The following is a 14,742-nucleotide window of genomic DNA, read 5'->3' as shown; positions in this document are numbered from 1 at the left end:
AGTGCCACGCTTGCAAGCACAGGATTGAGCACCTCAAGGAGCACAGCAATGACCAGCCAACAGCCAGATAGCCGCCAGCCTGTGGAAGGGGAACCGCATGGACCACATGATGGTGGAGCACTTGCTGTGCTGCAGCTACTACTACACTCCAGTGAGGCTGGCCTGGAAGAGTGGCATTGAAGACTTAGTGAACCCTGAGATATTCCTGAGGCCAAGGAGGTGGAGGAGTGGTAAGATTTTGTAACTTAAGCCAACTATCTGAGATGCTTCTGAACAATACTTTCACCTTTCCAAGGAAACTTTTCTTTAAAGACTGACTTAGACACTGAGGAGAACTCCTAGGACATTTCAAAAATAGGAATTAGGGTGGGTCACGATGGCTCAGTGGCAGAGTTCTTGCCTGCCATGCCAGAGACCTGGGTTCAATTCCTGGTGCCTGCCCACGTTAAATAAAAAAAAAAGAAATCAATTGTTTCTTGAGCTTTCCTCCTTTTTACTAATTACCAGACTTAGAGACAAGGGGCTGGTCCCACACCAGACCCACAGTGGCCTCAGCCAGGAGTATGGTGCTATCCTGGACAGCTCGTGGCATGGTGCCAAGATGTCATCCTTTGGCTGCTGCCCATTTTTTGCTGCTGACAGGCCTGGTCTGTCTCATGGCAAGTCCATCTGCTGAATTAGTCTGTGCATAGGATTCAGTGTCACGTCATCTACACCACCTTATTTCTTACTTTTATAATGTTTTCACGTGGAAACCCACTGTTGGGAATTTCTGCAGAAGACTTGCCAGATGGTTCCATAAATTCGGAGTCTAAATACTGCTCAGTAGAGAAACTAAGAGTTGAGTCAAAATAACTACCAATGACTTTCCAACACATGAACCGTTGTAGTTTACACAAAACCAGATCACAGAGGTTTGTATTCAGTGCTAATTTTTGCATGTTAATGTTGACTAACTAATAACCTATAAGTTTAAAACAAATAAACAGACTTCCGGGTCAAGAAGGCAGCTTAACAACATGCACATTTTAGTTCATCCTCCAGAACAACTACTAAATAACCAGAAACAGTACAGAACAGCTCCTGGGGCCACGTCAGTGATCAGACACACAGTGTACCCCAGTCTGGACCAGCTGGACCAGCTGCGAGCACCCCCCAGAACCGTGAGTTTCCAAAGCTGCGGCGGCCAGCACCCCTCCCCCACAGGCTGCTTCCCAGAGGGGAAAGGAAAGGACTTTACCAGCAGTAGGGACTGGGCACAATTAAAGGCCAATTGTGGAACTAATTAACAAATTCTGGCTACTAAAAATAGGCCCCCAGCTTAGGTGAAACTGATCAAAGCAGAGGTTGCTCATTTTTGCCCTGGCGCCAAGGTGGCAGGACTGACAGAAAAAGGGGGGAAAAAAAAGAAGGAAACAGAGGTTTTTGTGGCTGTGCATCTACAAAGGCTTGACTGCCTCTGGATACAGCGGCAGGACTTTTCAGGCTGCAACTGCACCAGGCATAGGCAAAAATGAGCTCTTTTGGGGACTTATCTGGAGCTTGTGCCTTCCCCAGGGGAGGGGTGGAGCCCCACCCAGATAGAATCCCTCCATCAAGGAATTCAGACCCCAGGGCTTGGTAATTTGAAGCCAATAAAACCAGCCTACAACCTCTCCTCTGTCTCCACCATGCCCCCAGCAGGGAGGTCTGCCAAAGTTAAAGGTACCGCATCATCTTATGCTGGTGGGACCTGCAGTCAGACAAGCACCACATACTGGGCAGGATAAGAAAAACAGAGTCCAGAGATTTCACAGGAAAGACTTTCAACATGCTGGGTCTCACCCTCAGGGAAAACCAACGCAGGTGACTCTTTCTTCTTGATAGGAGGCCAGTTTGGTCTGGGAAAATCCAGCTGGGGTATATAATATCTAAGTAGACCCTCCTAAGTGTGTGGGGAGGGAGGCATCACACAAGTAGGGCAAGAAACAAGAAAACAAGAACTGAAAAATTCTCCTCTGTTAAACAAAACTTAAGCTAAAGGTCCAGATAAAGCTGAATGGAATGTCAAAGAACAGATAGACAACAAATTCATCCAGCAAGAAAACCCTAGATAAAAGAAGTGAAAGCAATCTCCAGAATAAACTAATTAAGGTAATTAAATGCCTAGACACCAAAAAAAAATAAAAAATCACACTAGGAAAATTGAAGATATGGCCCAGTCAAAGGAACAAACCAATAATTCAAATGACATACAGGAGCTGAAACAATTAATTCAGAATGTATGAACAGACATGGAAAACCTCATCAAAAACCAAATCAATGAATTGAGGGAGGATATAAAGAAGGCAAGGAAAGAACAAAAAGAAGAAACTGAAAGTCTGAAAAAACAAATCACAGAACTTATGGGAATGAAAGACACAGTAGAAGAGATGAAAAAAACAATGGAAACCTACAATAGTAGATTTCGTGAGACAGAACATAGGATTTCTAAACTGGAGGACGGAACATCTGAAATCTGACAAGAAACAGAAACTATAGGGAAAAAATGGAAAAATACGAGCAGGGACTCAGGGAATTGAAAGACAATATGAGGGGACTTCCGGAAAAGATGGCGGCTTAGTAAGACGCGCAGATCTTAGTTTCTCCTCCAGGACAGCTACTAGGGGAGTAGAAACGATACAGAACAGCTCCCAAAGCAACGACAGAGATAAAAAAAGACAGCGTACCCCATCCTGGAATGGCTGGCTGGCTGAGAGAACCCGCTCTGGTGAGATCGCCGAGGGGCGCGGGCTTCACCGGGCGGGGCGGCAAGCGGCCAGAGTCACTCCCTTCCCCCTTCCTGGGCTGGCTGGGAGAATTGGACAGGTGGTCCCCTCAAACCGTGGCGGCTGGCGCGCACACCACGCGCAGCCCCCCCGACCAACTGAGAGAATTGGATCAGAAATCCCCAGGCCGCGGAGAACGGTGACGGGGGGGGCCCTTCCAAACCCGTGACTCCCCGGGAACGTGCTCTCTCCCGGGTGGGTAGGTGCGGCTGGTACCCTCCCGTCACACTTGGCGCCCCGGGCCGTCTAGGAAATTCGGACGGGTGCTTTCCCGGGCTGCGGCGACCAGCGACCCTCCCTGCGTTCAGACCCCGGGCCGGCTGGCACTCTTCCAAGCCGCTTCGGCTAGCGAACCTCCCGGACAGCGAGAGATTTCCAAAGTTAAAGGATCCACAGCACCTTTTACTGGTGGGACCCACAGACAAACGTGTGCCACGAGCGCCACCTACTGGGCAGGATAAGAAAAACAGAACCCAGAGATTTCACAGAAAAATCTTCCAAACTTTTGGATCCAACACCCAGGGAAATCTGTCTAAATGCCCAGACGCCAGCAGAAGATAACGGATCACGCTCAAAAAATTGAAAATATGGCTCAGTCAAAGGAACAAACCAATAGTTCAAATGAGATACAGGAGCTGAGACAACTAATGCTGAATGTACGAACAGAAATGGAAAAACTCTTCAAAAACGAAATCGATAAATTGAGGGAGGACATGAAGAAGACATGGGCTGAACATAAAGAAGAAATAGAAAAACTGAAAAAACAAAGCACAGAACTTATGGAAGTGAAGGACAAAGTAGAAAAGATGGAAAAAACAATGGATACCTACAATGATAGATTCAAAGAGACAGAAGATAGAATTAGTGATTTGGAGGACAGAACATCTGAATTCCAAAAAGAAACAGAAACTATCGGGAAAAGAATGGAAAAATTTGAACAGGGTATCAGGGAACTCAAGGACAATATGAACAGCACAAATATATGTGTTGTGGGTGTCCCAGAAGGAGAAGAGAAGGGAAAAGGAGGAGAAAAACTAATGAAAGAAATTATCACTGAAAACTTCCCAACTCTTATGAAAGACCTAAAATTACAGATCCAAGAAGTGCAGCACACCCCAAAGAGATTAGACCCAAACAGGCATTCTCCAAGACACTTACTAGTTAGAATGTCAGAGGTCAAAGAGAAAGAGAGGATCTTGAAAGCAGCAAGAGAAAAACAATCCATCACATACAAGGGAAACCCAATAAGACTATGTGTAGATTTCTCAGCAGAAACCATGGAGGCTAGAAGACAGTGGGATGATATATTTAATTTACTAAAAGAGAAAAACTGCCAACCAAGACTCCTATATCCAGCAAAATTGTCCTTCAAAAATGAGGGAGAAATTAAAACATTCTCAGACAAAAAGTCACTGAGAGAATTTGTGACCAAGAGACCAGCTCTGCAAGAAATACTAAAGGGAGCACTAGAGTCAGAACCAAAAAGACAGTAGAGAGAGGTATGGAGAAGAGTGTAGAAAGAAGGAAAGTCAGATATGATATATATAATACAAAAGGCAAAATGGTAGAGGAAAATATTATCCAAACAGTAACAACACTAAATGTTAATGGACTGAATTCCCCAATCAAAAGACATAGATTGGCAGAATGGATTAAAAAACAGGATCCTTCTATATGCTGTCTACAGGAAACACATCTTAGACCCAAAGATAAACATAGGTTGAAAGTGAAAGGTTGGGAAAAGACATTTCATGCAAATAACAACCAGAAAAGAGCAGGAGTGGCTATACTAATATCCAACAAGTTAGACTTCAAATGTAAAATAGTTAAAAGAGACAAAGAAGGACACTATATACTAATAAAAGGAACAATTCAACAAGAAGACATAACAATCATAAATATTTATGCACCGAACCAGAATGCCCCAAAATACGTGAGGAATACACTGCAAACACTGAAAAGGGAAATAGACACAAATATCATAATAGTTGGAGACTTCAATTCCCCACTCTCATCAATGGACAGAACATCTAGACAGAGGATCAATAAAGAAATAGAGAATCTGAATATTACTATAAATGAGCTAGACTTAACAGACATTTATAGGACATTACATCCCACAACAGCAGGATACACCTTTTTCTCAAGTGCTCATGGATCATTCTCAAAGATAGACCATATGCTGGGTCACAAAGCAAGTCTTAACAAATTTAAAAAGATTGAAATCATACACAACACTTTCTCGGATCATAAAGGAATGAAGTTGGAAATCAATAATTGGCAGAGTGCCAGAAAATTCACAAATACGTGGAGGCTCAACAGCACACTCTTAAACAACAAGTGGGCCAAACAAGAAATTGCAAGAGAAATTAGTAAATACCTCGGGGTGAATGAAAATGAAAACACAATATATCAAAAATTATGGGATGCAGCAAAGGCAGTGCTAAGAGGGGAATTTATTGCCCTAAATGCCTATATCAGAAAAGAAGAAAAGGCAAAAATACAGGAATTAACTGTTCACTTAGAAGAACTGGAGAAAGAACAGCAAACTAATCCCAAAGCAAGCAAAAGGAAAGAAATAACAAAGATCAGAGCAGAAATAAATGAATTTGAAAACATGAAAACAATAGAGAAAATCAATAAGACCAGAAGTTGGTTCTATGAGAAAATCAATAAGATTGATGGGCCCTTAGCAAGATTGACAAAAAGAAGAAGAGAGAGGATGCAAATAAATAAGATCAGAAATGGAAGAGGAGACATAACGACTGACCTCACAGAAATAAAGGAGGTAATAACAGGATACTATGAACAACTTTACGCTAATAAATACAACAATTTAGATGAAATGGACACGTTCCTGGAAAGACATGAACAACCAACTTTGACTCAAGAAGAAATAGATGACCTCAACAAACCAATCACAAGTAAAGAAATTGAATTAGTCATTCAAAAGCTTCCTAAAAAGAAAAGTCCAGGACCAGATGGCTTCACATGTGAATTCTACCAAACATTCCAGAAAGAATTAGTACCAACTCTCCTCAAACTCTTCAAAAAAATCGAAGTGGAGGGAAAACTACCTAATTCATTCTATGAAGCCAACATCACCCTCATACCAAAACCAGGCAAAGATATTACAAAAAAAGAAAACTACAGACCAATCTCTCTAATGAATATAGATGCAAAAATCCTCAATAAAATTCTAGCAAATCGTATCCAACAACACATTAAAAGAATTATACATCATGACCAAGTAGGATTCATCCCAGGTATACAAGGATGGTTCAACATAAGAAAATCAATTAATGTAATACACCATATCAACAAATCAAAACAGAAAAATCACATGATCACCTCAATTGATGCAGAGAAGGCATTTGACAAGATTCAACATCCTTTCCTGTTGAAAACACTTCAAAAGATAGGAATACAAGGGAACTTCCTTAAAATGATAGAGGGAATATATGAAAAACCCACAGCTAATATCATCCTCAATGGGGAAAAATTGAAAACTTTCGCCCTAAGATCAGGAACAAGACAAGGATGTCCACTATCACCACTATTATTCAACATTGTGTTGGAGGTTCTAGCCAGAGCAATTAGACAAGAAAAAGAAATACAAGGCATCAAAATTGGAAAGGAAGAAGTAAAACTATCACTGTTTGCAGAGGATATGATACTATATGTCGAAAACCCGGAAAAATCCACAACAAAACTACTAGAGCTAATAAATGAGTACAGCAAAGTAGCAGGTTACAAGATCAACATTCAAAAATCTATAGCATTTCTATACACTAGTAATGAACAAGCGGAGGGGGAAATCAAGAAATGAATCCCATTTACAATTGCAACTAAAGGAATAAAATACCTAGGAATAAATTTAACTAAAGAGACAAAAAACCTATATAAAGAAAACTACAAAAAACTGTTAAAAGAAATCACAGAAGACCTAAACAGATGGAAGGGCATACCGTGTTCATGGATTGGAAGACTAACTATAGTTAAGATGTCAATCCTACCTAAATTGATTTACACATTCAATGCAATACCAATCAAAATCCCAACAACTTATTTTTCAGAAATAGAAAAACCAATAAGCAAATTTATCTGGAAGGGCAGGGTGCCCCGAATTGCTAAAAGTATCTTGAGGAAAAAAAACGAAGCTGGAGGTCTCGCGCTGCCTGACTTTAAGGCATATTATGAAGCCACAGTGGTCAAAACAGCATGGTATTGGCATAAAAATAGATATATCGACCTATGGAATCTAATAGAGTGCTCAGATATAGACCCTCTCATCTATGGACATTTGATCTTTGATAAGGCAGTCAAGCCAACTCACCTGGGACAGAACAGTCTCTTCAATAAATGGTGCCTAGAGAACTGGATATCCATATGCAAAAGAATGAAAGAAGACCCATGTCTCATACCCTGTACAAAAGTTAACTCAAAATGGATCAAAGATCTAAACATTAGGTCTAAGACCATAAAACAGAGGAAAATGTTGGGAGATATCTTATGAATCTTACAACTGGAGGCAGTTTTATGGACCTTAAACCTAAAGCAAGAACACTGAAGAAGGAAATAAATAAATGGGAGCTCCTCAAAATTAAACACTTTTGTGCATCAAAGAACTTCATCAAGAAAGTAGAAAGACAGCCTACACAATGGGAGACAATATTTGGATATGACATATCAGATAAAGGTCTAGTATCCAGAATTTATAAAGAGATTGTTCAACTCAACAACAAAAAGACAGCCAACCCAATTACAAAATGCGAAAAAGACTTGAACAGACACTTATCAGAAGAGGAAATACAAATGGCCAAGAGGCACATGAAGAGATACTCAATGTCCCTGGCCATTAGAGAAATGCAAATCAAAACCACAATGAGATATCATCTCACACCCACCAGAATGGCCATTATCAACGAAACAGAAAATGACAAGTGCTGGAGAGGATGCGGTGAAAGAGGCACACTTATCCACTGTTGGTGGGAATGTCAAATGGTGCAACCACTGTGGAAGGCAGTTTGGCGGTTCCTCAAAAAGCTGAATATAGAATTGCCATACGACCCAGTAATACCATTGCTGGGAATCTACTCAAAGGACTTAAGGGCAAAGACACAAACGGACATTTGCACACCAATGTTTATAGCAGCGTTATTTACAATTGCAGAGAGATGGGAACAGCCAAAATCTCCATCAACAGAAGAGTGGCTAAACAAACTGTGGTATATACATACAATGGAATATTATGCAGCTTTAAGACAGTATACACTTATGAAGCATGTAATAACATGGATGGACCGAGAGAACATTATGCTGAGTGAGTCTAGCCAAAAACTAAAGGACAAATACTGTATGGTCCCACTGATGTGAACGGACATTCGAGAATAAATGTGGAATATGTCATTGGTAACAGAGTCCAGCAGGAGGTAGAAACAGGGTAAGATAATGGGCAATTGGAGCTGAAGGGATACAGACTGTGCAACAGGACTAGATACAAAAACTCAAAAATAGACAGCACAATAATACCTAATTGTAAAGTAATCATGTTAAAACACTGAATGAAGCTCATCTGAGCTATAGGTTTTTGTTTTGTTTTGTTTTGTTTTTACTATTATTACTTTTATTTTTTTCTCTATATTAACATTCTATATCTTTTTCGGTTGTGTTGCTAGTTCTTCTAAACCGATGCAAATGTACTAAGAAACAATGATCATGCATCTATGTGATGATGTTAAGAATTACTGATTGCATATGTAGAATGGTATGATTTCTACATGTTGGGTTAATTTCTTTTTTTCCATTAATTAAAAAAAAGAGAGAGAGAGAAGGGGTAATTGGAGCTGAAGGGATACAAACTGTGCAACAGGACTGGATATAAAAACACAGAAATGGACAGCACGATACTACCTAATTGTAATGCAATTATGTTAAAACATTGAATGAAGCTGCATGTGAGGTATAGGTTTTTGTTTTCTCTCTATTATCATTTTAATTCTTATTCTGTTGTCTGTTTATTTCTTTTTCTAAATCGATGCAAATGTACTAAGAAATGATGAATATGCAACTATGTGATGATATTAAGAATTACTGATTGTACATGTAGAATGGAATGATTTCTAAATATTTTGTTAATTTTTTTAATTAATAAAAAAATAATAATAAAAAAAAAAGAAAGACAATATGAAGCACACGAATATATATGTTGCGTGTGTCCCAGAAGGAGAAGAGAAGGGAAAAGGAGGAGAAAAACTAATGGAGGAAATTATCACTGAAAATTTCCCAACTCTTATGAAAGACTTAAAATTACAGATCCAAGAAGTGCAGCGTACCCCAAATAGAATAGATCCAAATAGACATACTCCAAGACATTTAATAATCAGAATGTCAGAGGTCAAAGAGAAAGAGAGGATCTTGAAAGCAGCAAGAGAAAAGCAATCCATCACATACAAGGGAAGCCCAATAAGACTATGTGCAGATTTCTCAGCAGAAACCATGGAGGCGAGAAGACAGTGGGATAATATATTTAAATTATTAAAAGAGAAAAACTGCCAACCAAGAATTCTATATCCAGCAAAATTGTCCTTCAAAAATGAGGGAGAAATTAAAACATTTTCAGACAAAAAATCACTGAGAGAATTTGTGACCAAGAGACCAGCCCTGCAAGAAATACTAAAGGGAACACTAGAGACAGATACAAAGACAGAAGAGAGAGGTGTGGAGAAGAGTGTAAAAAGGAAGACTATGAGTAAAGGTAAAAAGAAGGAAATTTAGATATGACTTATAAAATCCAGAAGGCAAAATAGTAGAAGAAAGTACTACCCATGCAGTAATAACACTGAATGTTAATGGATTAAACTCTCCAATCAAAAGACATAGTCTGGCAAAATGGATTAAAAAACAGGACCCATCTATATGCTGTCTCTACTCAAAGGACAAGAGGCTAAGGACACAAATGGACATTTACACACCAATGTTTATAGCAGCATTATTAACAATTACCAAGAGATGGAAACAGCAAAATGTCCATCAACAGTTGGCTAAACAAACTGTGACATTTACATAAGATGGAATATTATGCAGCTGTAAGACAGAATAAAGTTATGAAGTATGTAACAACATGAATGGACCTTAAGGACATTATGCTGAGTGTGATTAGCCAGAAACAAAAGGACAAATACTGTATGGTCTCACTGATATGAACTGACATTAGTGAATAAACTTAGAATATTTTGTTGGTAACAGAGACCATCAGGAGATAGAAAAAGGGTAAGATATTAGGTAATTGGAGCTGAAGGGATACAGATTGTGCAACAGGACTGAATATAAAAACTCAGAAATGGACAGCACAATATTACCTAACTGTAATACAATTATCTTAAAACACTGAATGAAGCTGGATATGTGAATGATAGAGGGAGGAGGGCTGGGGCATAAATGAAATCACAATGAAAGATAGATGATAAAGATTGAGATGGTGTAATCTAGGAATGCCTAGAGTGTATAATGATAGTGACTAAATGTACAAATTAAAAAAATTTTTTTGTATGAGGAAGAACAAAAGAATGTCATTAGTGCAGTGTGCTGAAAATAGATGGTACTTAATATTTTAAAATTTCAACTAATGTGTGAGACTAAAGCAAAAAATGTTTATTTGGTACAAATCTATACTTTGACTAGTGCATCTCCTAATATAACTTATGTAGATAGTTGATTGAACACCTTAAGTGCATGGAACTTTGTATAGAACATGAGATTTTGTTGGTTTGTCCAGGTGATAACCTGATGAATCCCAGAGTGATTTGATCAGTGAGTGGAAAAGTATTTGCAAAGTCCCCTTTGGGGAATGGTGAGAATGGGGGAAAACCTAACTTCCCCAAGTTGAATTCTTGATATTCTCACAAGCAGTGTGGACAACCAAAGCTATAGACTGAGCCCCCAGTCTTGGGGTTTGTTCATATGAAACTTAACCCCACAGGGGATAGGTCAAGCCTACTTAAAATTAAGCCTAAGAGTCACCCCCAAGAGAGCCTCTTTTGTTGCTCAGATGTGGCCTCTCTCTCCAGCCAACAGAGCGAGCAGACTCACCACCCTCCCCCATCTATGTGGGACATGACTACCAGGGGTGTGGATCTTCCTGGCAGCGTGGGACAGAAATCCCAGAATAAGCTGAGATTCAGCATCAAGGGATTGAGAAAAACTCTAGAATGAGCTGAGACCCAGCATCAAGGGATTGAGAAAACCTCGACCAAAAGGGGGAAGAGTGAAATGAGACAAAGTGTCAATGGCTGAGAGATTCCAAACAGAGTCGAGAGGTTATCCTGGAAGTTATTCTTATGCATTAAGTAGATATCACCTCGTTATTCAAGATGTAATGGAGAGGCTGGAGGGAACTGCCTGAAAATGTGAAGCTGTGTTCCAGTAGCCATGTTTCTTGATGATGTTTGGATAATGATATAGCTTTCACAATGTGACTGTGTGATTGTGAAAACCTTGTGTCTGATGCTCCTTTTATCTACCTTGTCAACAGACGAGAGGAACATATGGAATAAAAATAAATAATAGGGGGAACATATGTTAAAATAGATTTAGTTTGAAATGCTAGTGATCAATGAAAGGGATCAGTAAGGGGTATGGCCTATAAAATTTTTTTTTTCTGTTTGTTATACTTCTCTGTTGTCTTTTTATTTCTTTTTCTGAATTGATGCTAATGTTCTGGGAAATGATCATGATGATGAATATGCAACTATGTGATGATATTGTGAATTACTGAGTGTATGTGTTGGGAATGTTTGTTTCTTGCAATTTTTTTTAATTAATAAAAATTTTTTTTTAAAAAAGATGTAATGGAGAGGCTGGAGGGAACTGCCTGAAAATGTAGAGCTGTGTTCCAGTAGCCATGTTTCTTGATGATGATTGAATAATGATATAGCTTTCACAATGTGACTGTGTGATTGTGAAAACCTTGTGTCTGATGCTCCTTTTATCTACCATGTCAACAGCCGAGTAGAACATATGGAATAAAAATCAATAATGGGGGAACAAATGTTAAAATAAATTTAGTTTGAAATGTTAGTGATCAATGAAAGGGAGGGGTAAGGGGCATGGTATGTATAATCTTTTTTTTTCTCTGTTATCATTTTATTTCTTTTTCTGTTATCTGTTTATTTCTTTTTCTGAATTGATGCAAATGTTCTAAGAAATGATGAATATGCAACTATGTGATGATATTGAGAATTACTGATTATTTATATAGAATGGAATGATATGTTAATGTTTTTGTTTGTCCTTAATTTTTTAAATTAATAAATAAATAAATTTAAAAAAACAAATAAACAAGCAAAAATGGATCAAACACTAAATAAAAGAACCAGGACTATAACACTTCTAGAAGAAAAGGTAGGGAAACATCTTCAAGATCTTGTAATAGCAATAATTTCTTCATATTTACACCCAAAGCATAAGCAATGAAAGAAAAAATAGATCAATGAGACCACCTCAAAATGTGTGCATCAAGACTTTGCCACAAAAGTGAAAAGTAACCTACTCAATTGGAAAATTTATTTGGAAACCACATGTCCAATAAGAGTTTACTATCCAGAATATGTAAAGAAATCCTACAATTCAACAATAAAAAGACAACCAACCCAATTAAAATTGGGCAAATGACTTGAATAGACATTTCTCCAAAAAAGGATATATAAATGGCTACCAAGCACAGAAAACATGCTCAACATCACTAGCTATTAGGGAAATGCAAATCAAAACCACAATGAGACATCATTTCATGCCTGTTAGTATGGCTACTATTTTAAAAAACCAGAAAATTACAAGCTTTGGAAAGGATGTGAAAAAATAGGGGCATTCATTAATTGCTGATGAGAATTGTAAAACGGTGCAGCTGCTGTGGAAGACAGTTTGGTAGTTCATCAGGAAATTAAATATAGAATTATCATATGACTCAACAAACCCACATATCCAGAAGAATTGAAAGCAGGGTTTCGAGCAGATATGTGCATACCAATTTTCATAGCAGCATATTTCCAATTGCCAAAAGATGGAAGCAACCCAATTATCTATCAACCAGTGAATGGATAAACAAAATGTGATATATACATACGATGGAATATTATTCAGCTCTAAAAGAGAATGAAGTCCTGCTGCATGCAACAACATGGATGAACCTTGAGAACATTATGCTGAGTGAAATAAGGAAGACAGAAAAAGGCAATACTGTATGATTTCACTGATATGAACTAATTAGAATAAACAAATTTATAGCATTAGAATCTATGATATATGTTACCAGAGGATAGATTGGGGGTAGAGAACAGGGAGCAGAAGCTTAATTTGTACAGAATTTCTTGACTGTAAAGGTTTGGAAATGAATGGTGATAATAGTAGCACATTATTGTGAGTATAATTAACAGTGCTGAATTATGCATGTGAATGTGGTTGAAAGGGAAGTTTGGGGTCATGTGTGTTACCAGAATGAAAGTTAGAATGTAAAACATAGGACTGTATAGCACTGTGAACCCCACTGTGGATGATGAGCTGGGATTAATAGTACAAGTATAAGAATATTCTCTCATGGATTATAACAAATGTATAACACTAACAGGTGTTAATAATAGGGTGGTACATGGGAAACAAATACCCATAGTGTAAACTATGTACTATAATTAAGAGTACTGTTTTAATATTCTTTCATCAATTGTAACAAAAGTACCATATTAATGCAAAGCATAGACCATAGGGCAGTGTGCCAGTTTGAAAGTGTTGTGTACCGCAGAAAAGCCATACCCTTTAATCCTGATTCAGTATTGTAGGGTGGAAACCCTTTTGATAGCTCCACGGAAATGTAACACTCCCAATTGTGCATGTGACCTTTTAGTTAGATGGAGATATGACTCTATCCATTCAAGGTGGGTCTTGATTAATTTACTGGAGTCCTTTAAAAAGGGGAAACATTTTGAAGAAACCTTAGATACAGATGCTTTGACAACAGTTGCTTCAGAGCTGACAGAGACACAGGTGTCTAGAGATGCTTGGAGCCCAGTAGATGTTGCCATGTGCATTCCCAGGAGATGCTGAGCAAGCCAGAACCCAGAGTTCTGTTCCAGAAGAGCTAAGTGAAGGCCCATAGGTGCTTACAGAGGAAACCACTGGCATCTGAAGCTGGAAACAATGAACCAGAAACAAGAACTAGCAGATGCCAGCCACATGCCTACCCAGCTGACACAGGTATTCCAGATGACATCAGACATTCTTGAGTGAAGGTAACCAACCTCTTGTTGGTACCTTAATTTAGACATTTTCATGGCCTTTGAACTGTAAACTTGTGACTATTAAACTCCCTTTTTAAAAGTCATTCCATTTCCAGTATATTGCGTTCTGGCAGCTTCAACAAACTAAATACAGGGGTACATGAGAATGCTGTATACTTTATAAGACATTTCTGTAAACCTACAATTTCTCTAATTAAAAACTAATAATAGTATTAAACAAAAAAGTATAATGCTAAGTGAAAGAAATGAGATACAAAGTACTACATATTGCATGATTCTGTTTATTAAAAAATGCAAATAAAAATCAATCTATAGAAACAGATTAGTGGTTATCTAGGGCTAAAGGATAGAGAGATTGAAAGGTAACTGCTAAGGGGTAAGGGATTTTTCTTTTTTGAAGTGATGAAAATGTTCTAAAACCATTGAGTGTACACTTGCATGGATTGTATGATGTATCTCAATAAAACTGCTTTTAGGGAAAAAAGGAAAGATATCTGGGCTTTTTGAAGGGAATGGAGGGTATTTTATTTGATTTTCTTAATTTTGTCTGGTGCAGGGGGAGGGGCCCAATTTTTATTTGCACATCTTAGAATCCTGAGGCATCAAAGGATGAAATACGCTGGTGAATCCCAGCACCAACAAAG

This window comes from Tamandua tetradactyla, chromosome 2 (genome assembly GCF_023851605.1).
Source record: "Tamandua tetradactyla isolate mTamTet1 chromosome 2, mTamTet1.pri, whole genome shotgun sequence".
Classification (NCBI taxonomy): Eukaryota; Metazoa; Chordata; class Mammalia; order Pilosa; family Myrmecophagidae; genus Tamandua; species Tamandua tetradactyla.
Note: the sequence above shows the minus strand (reverse complement) of the source record.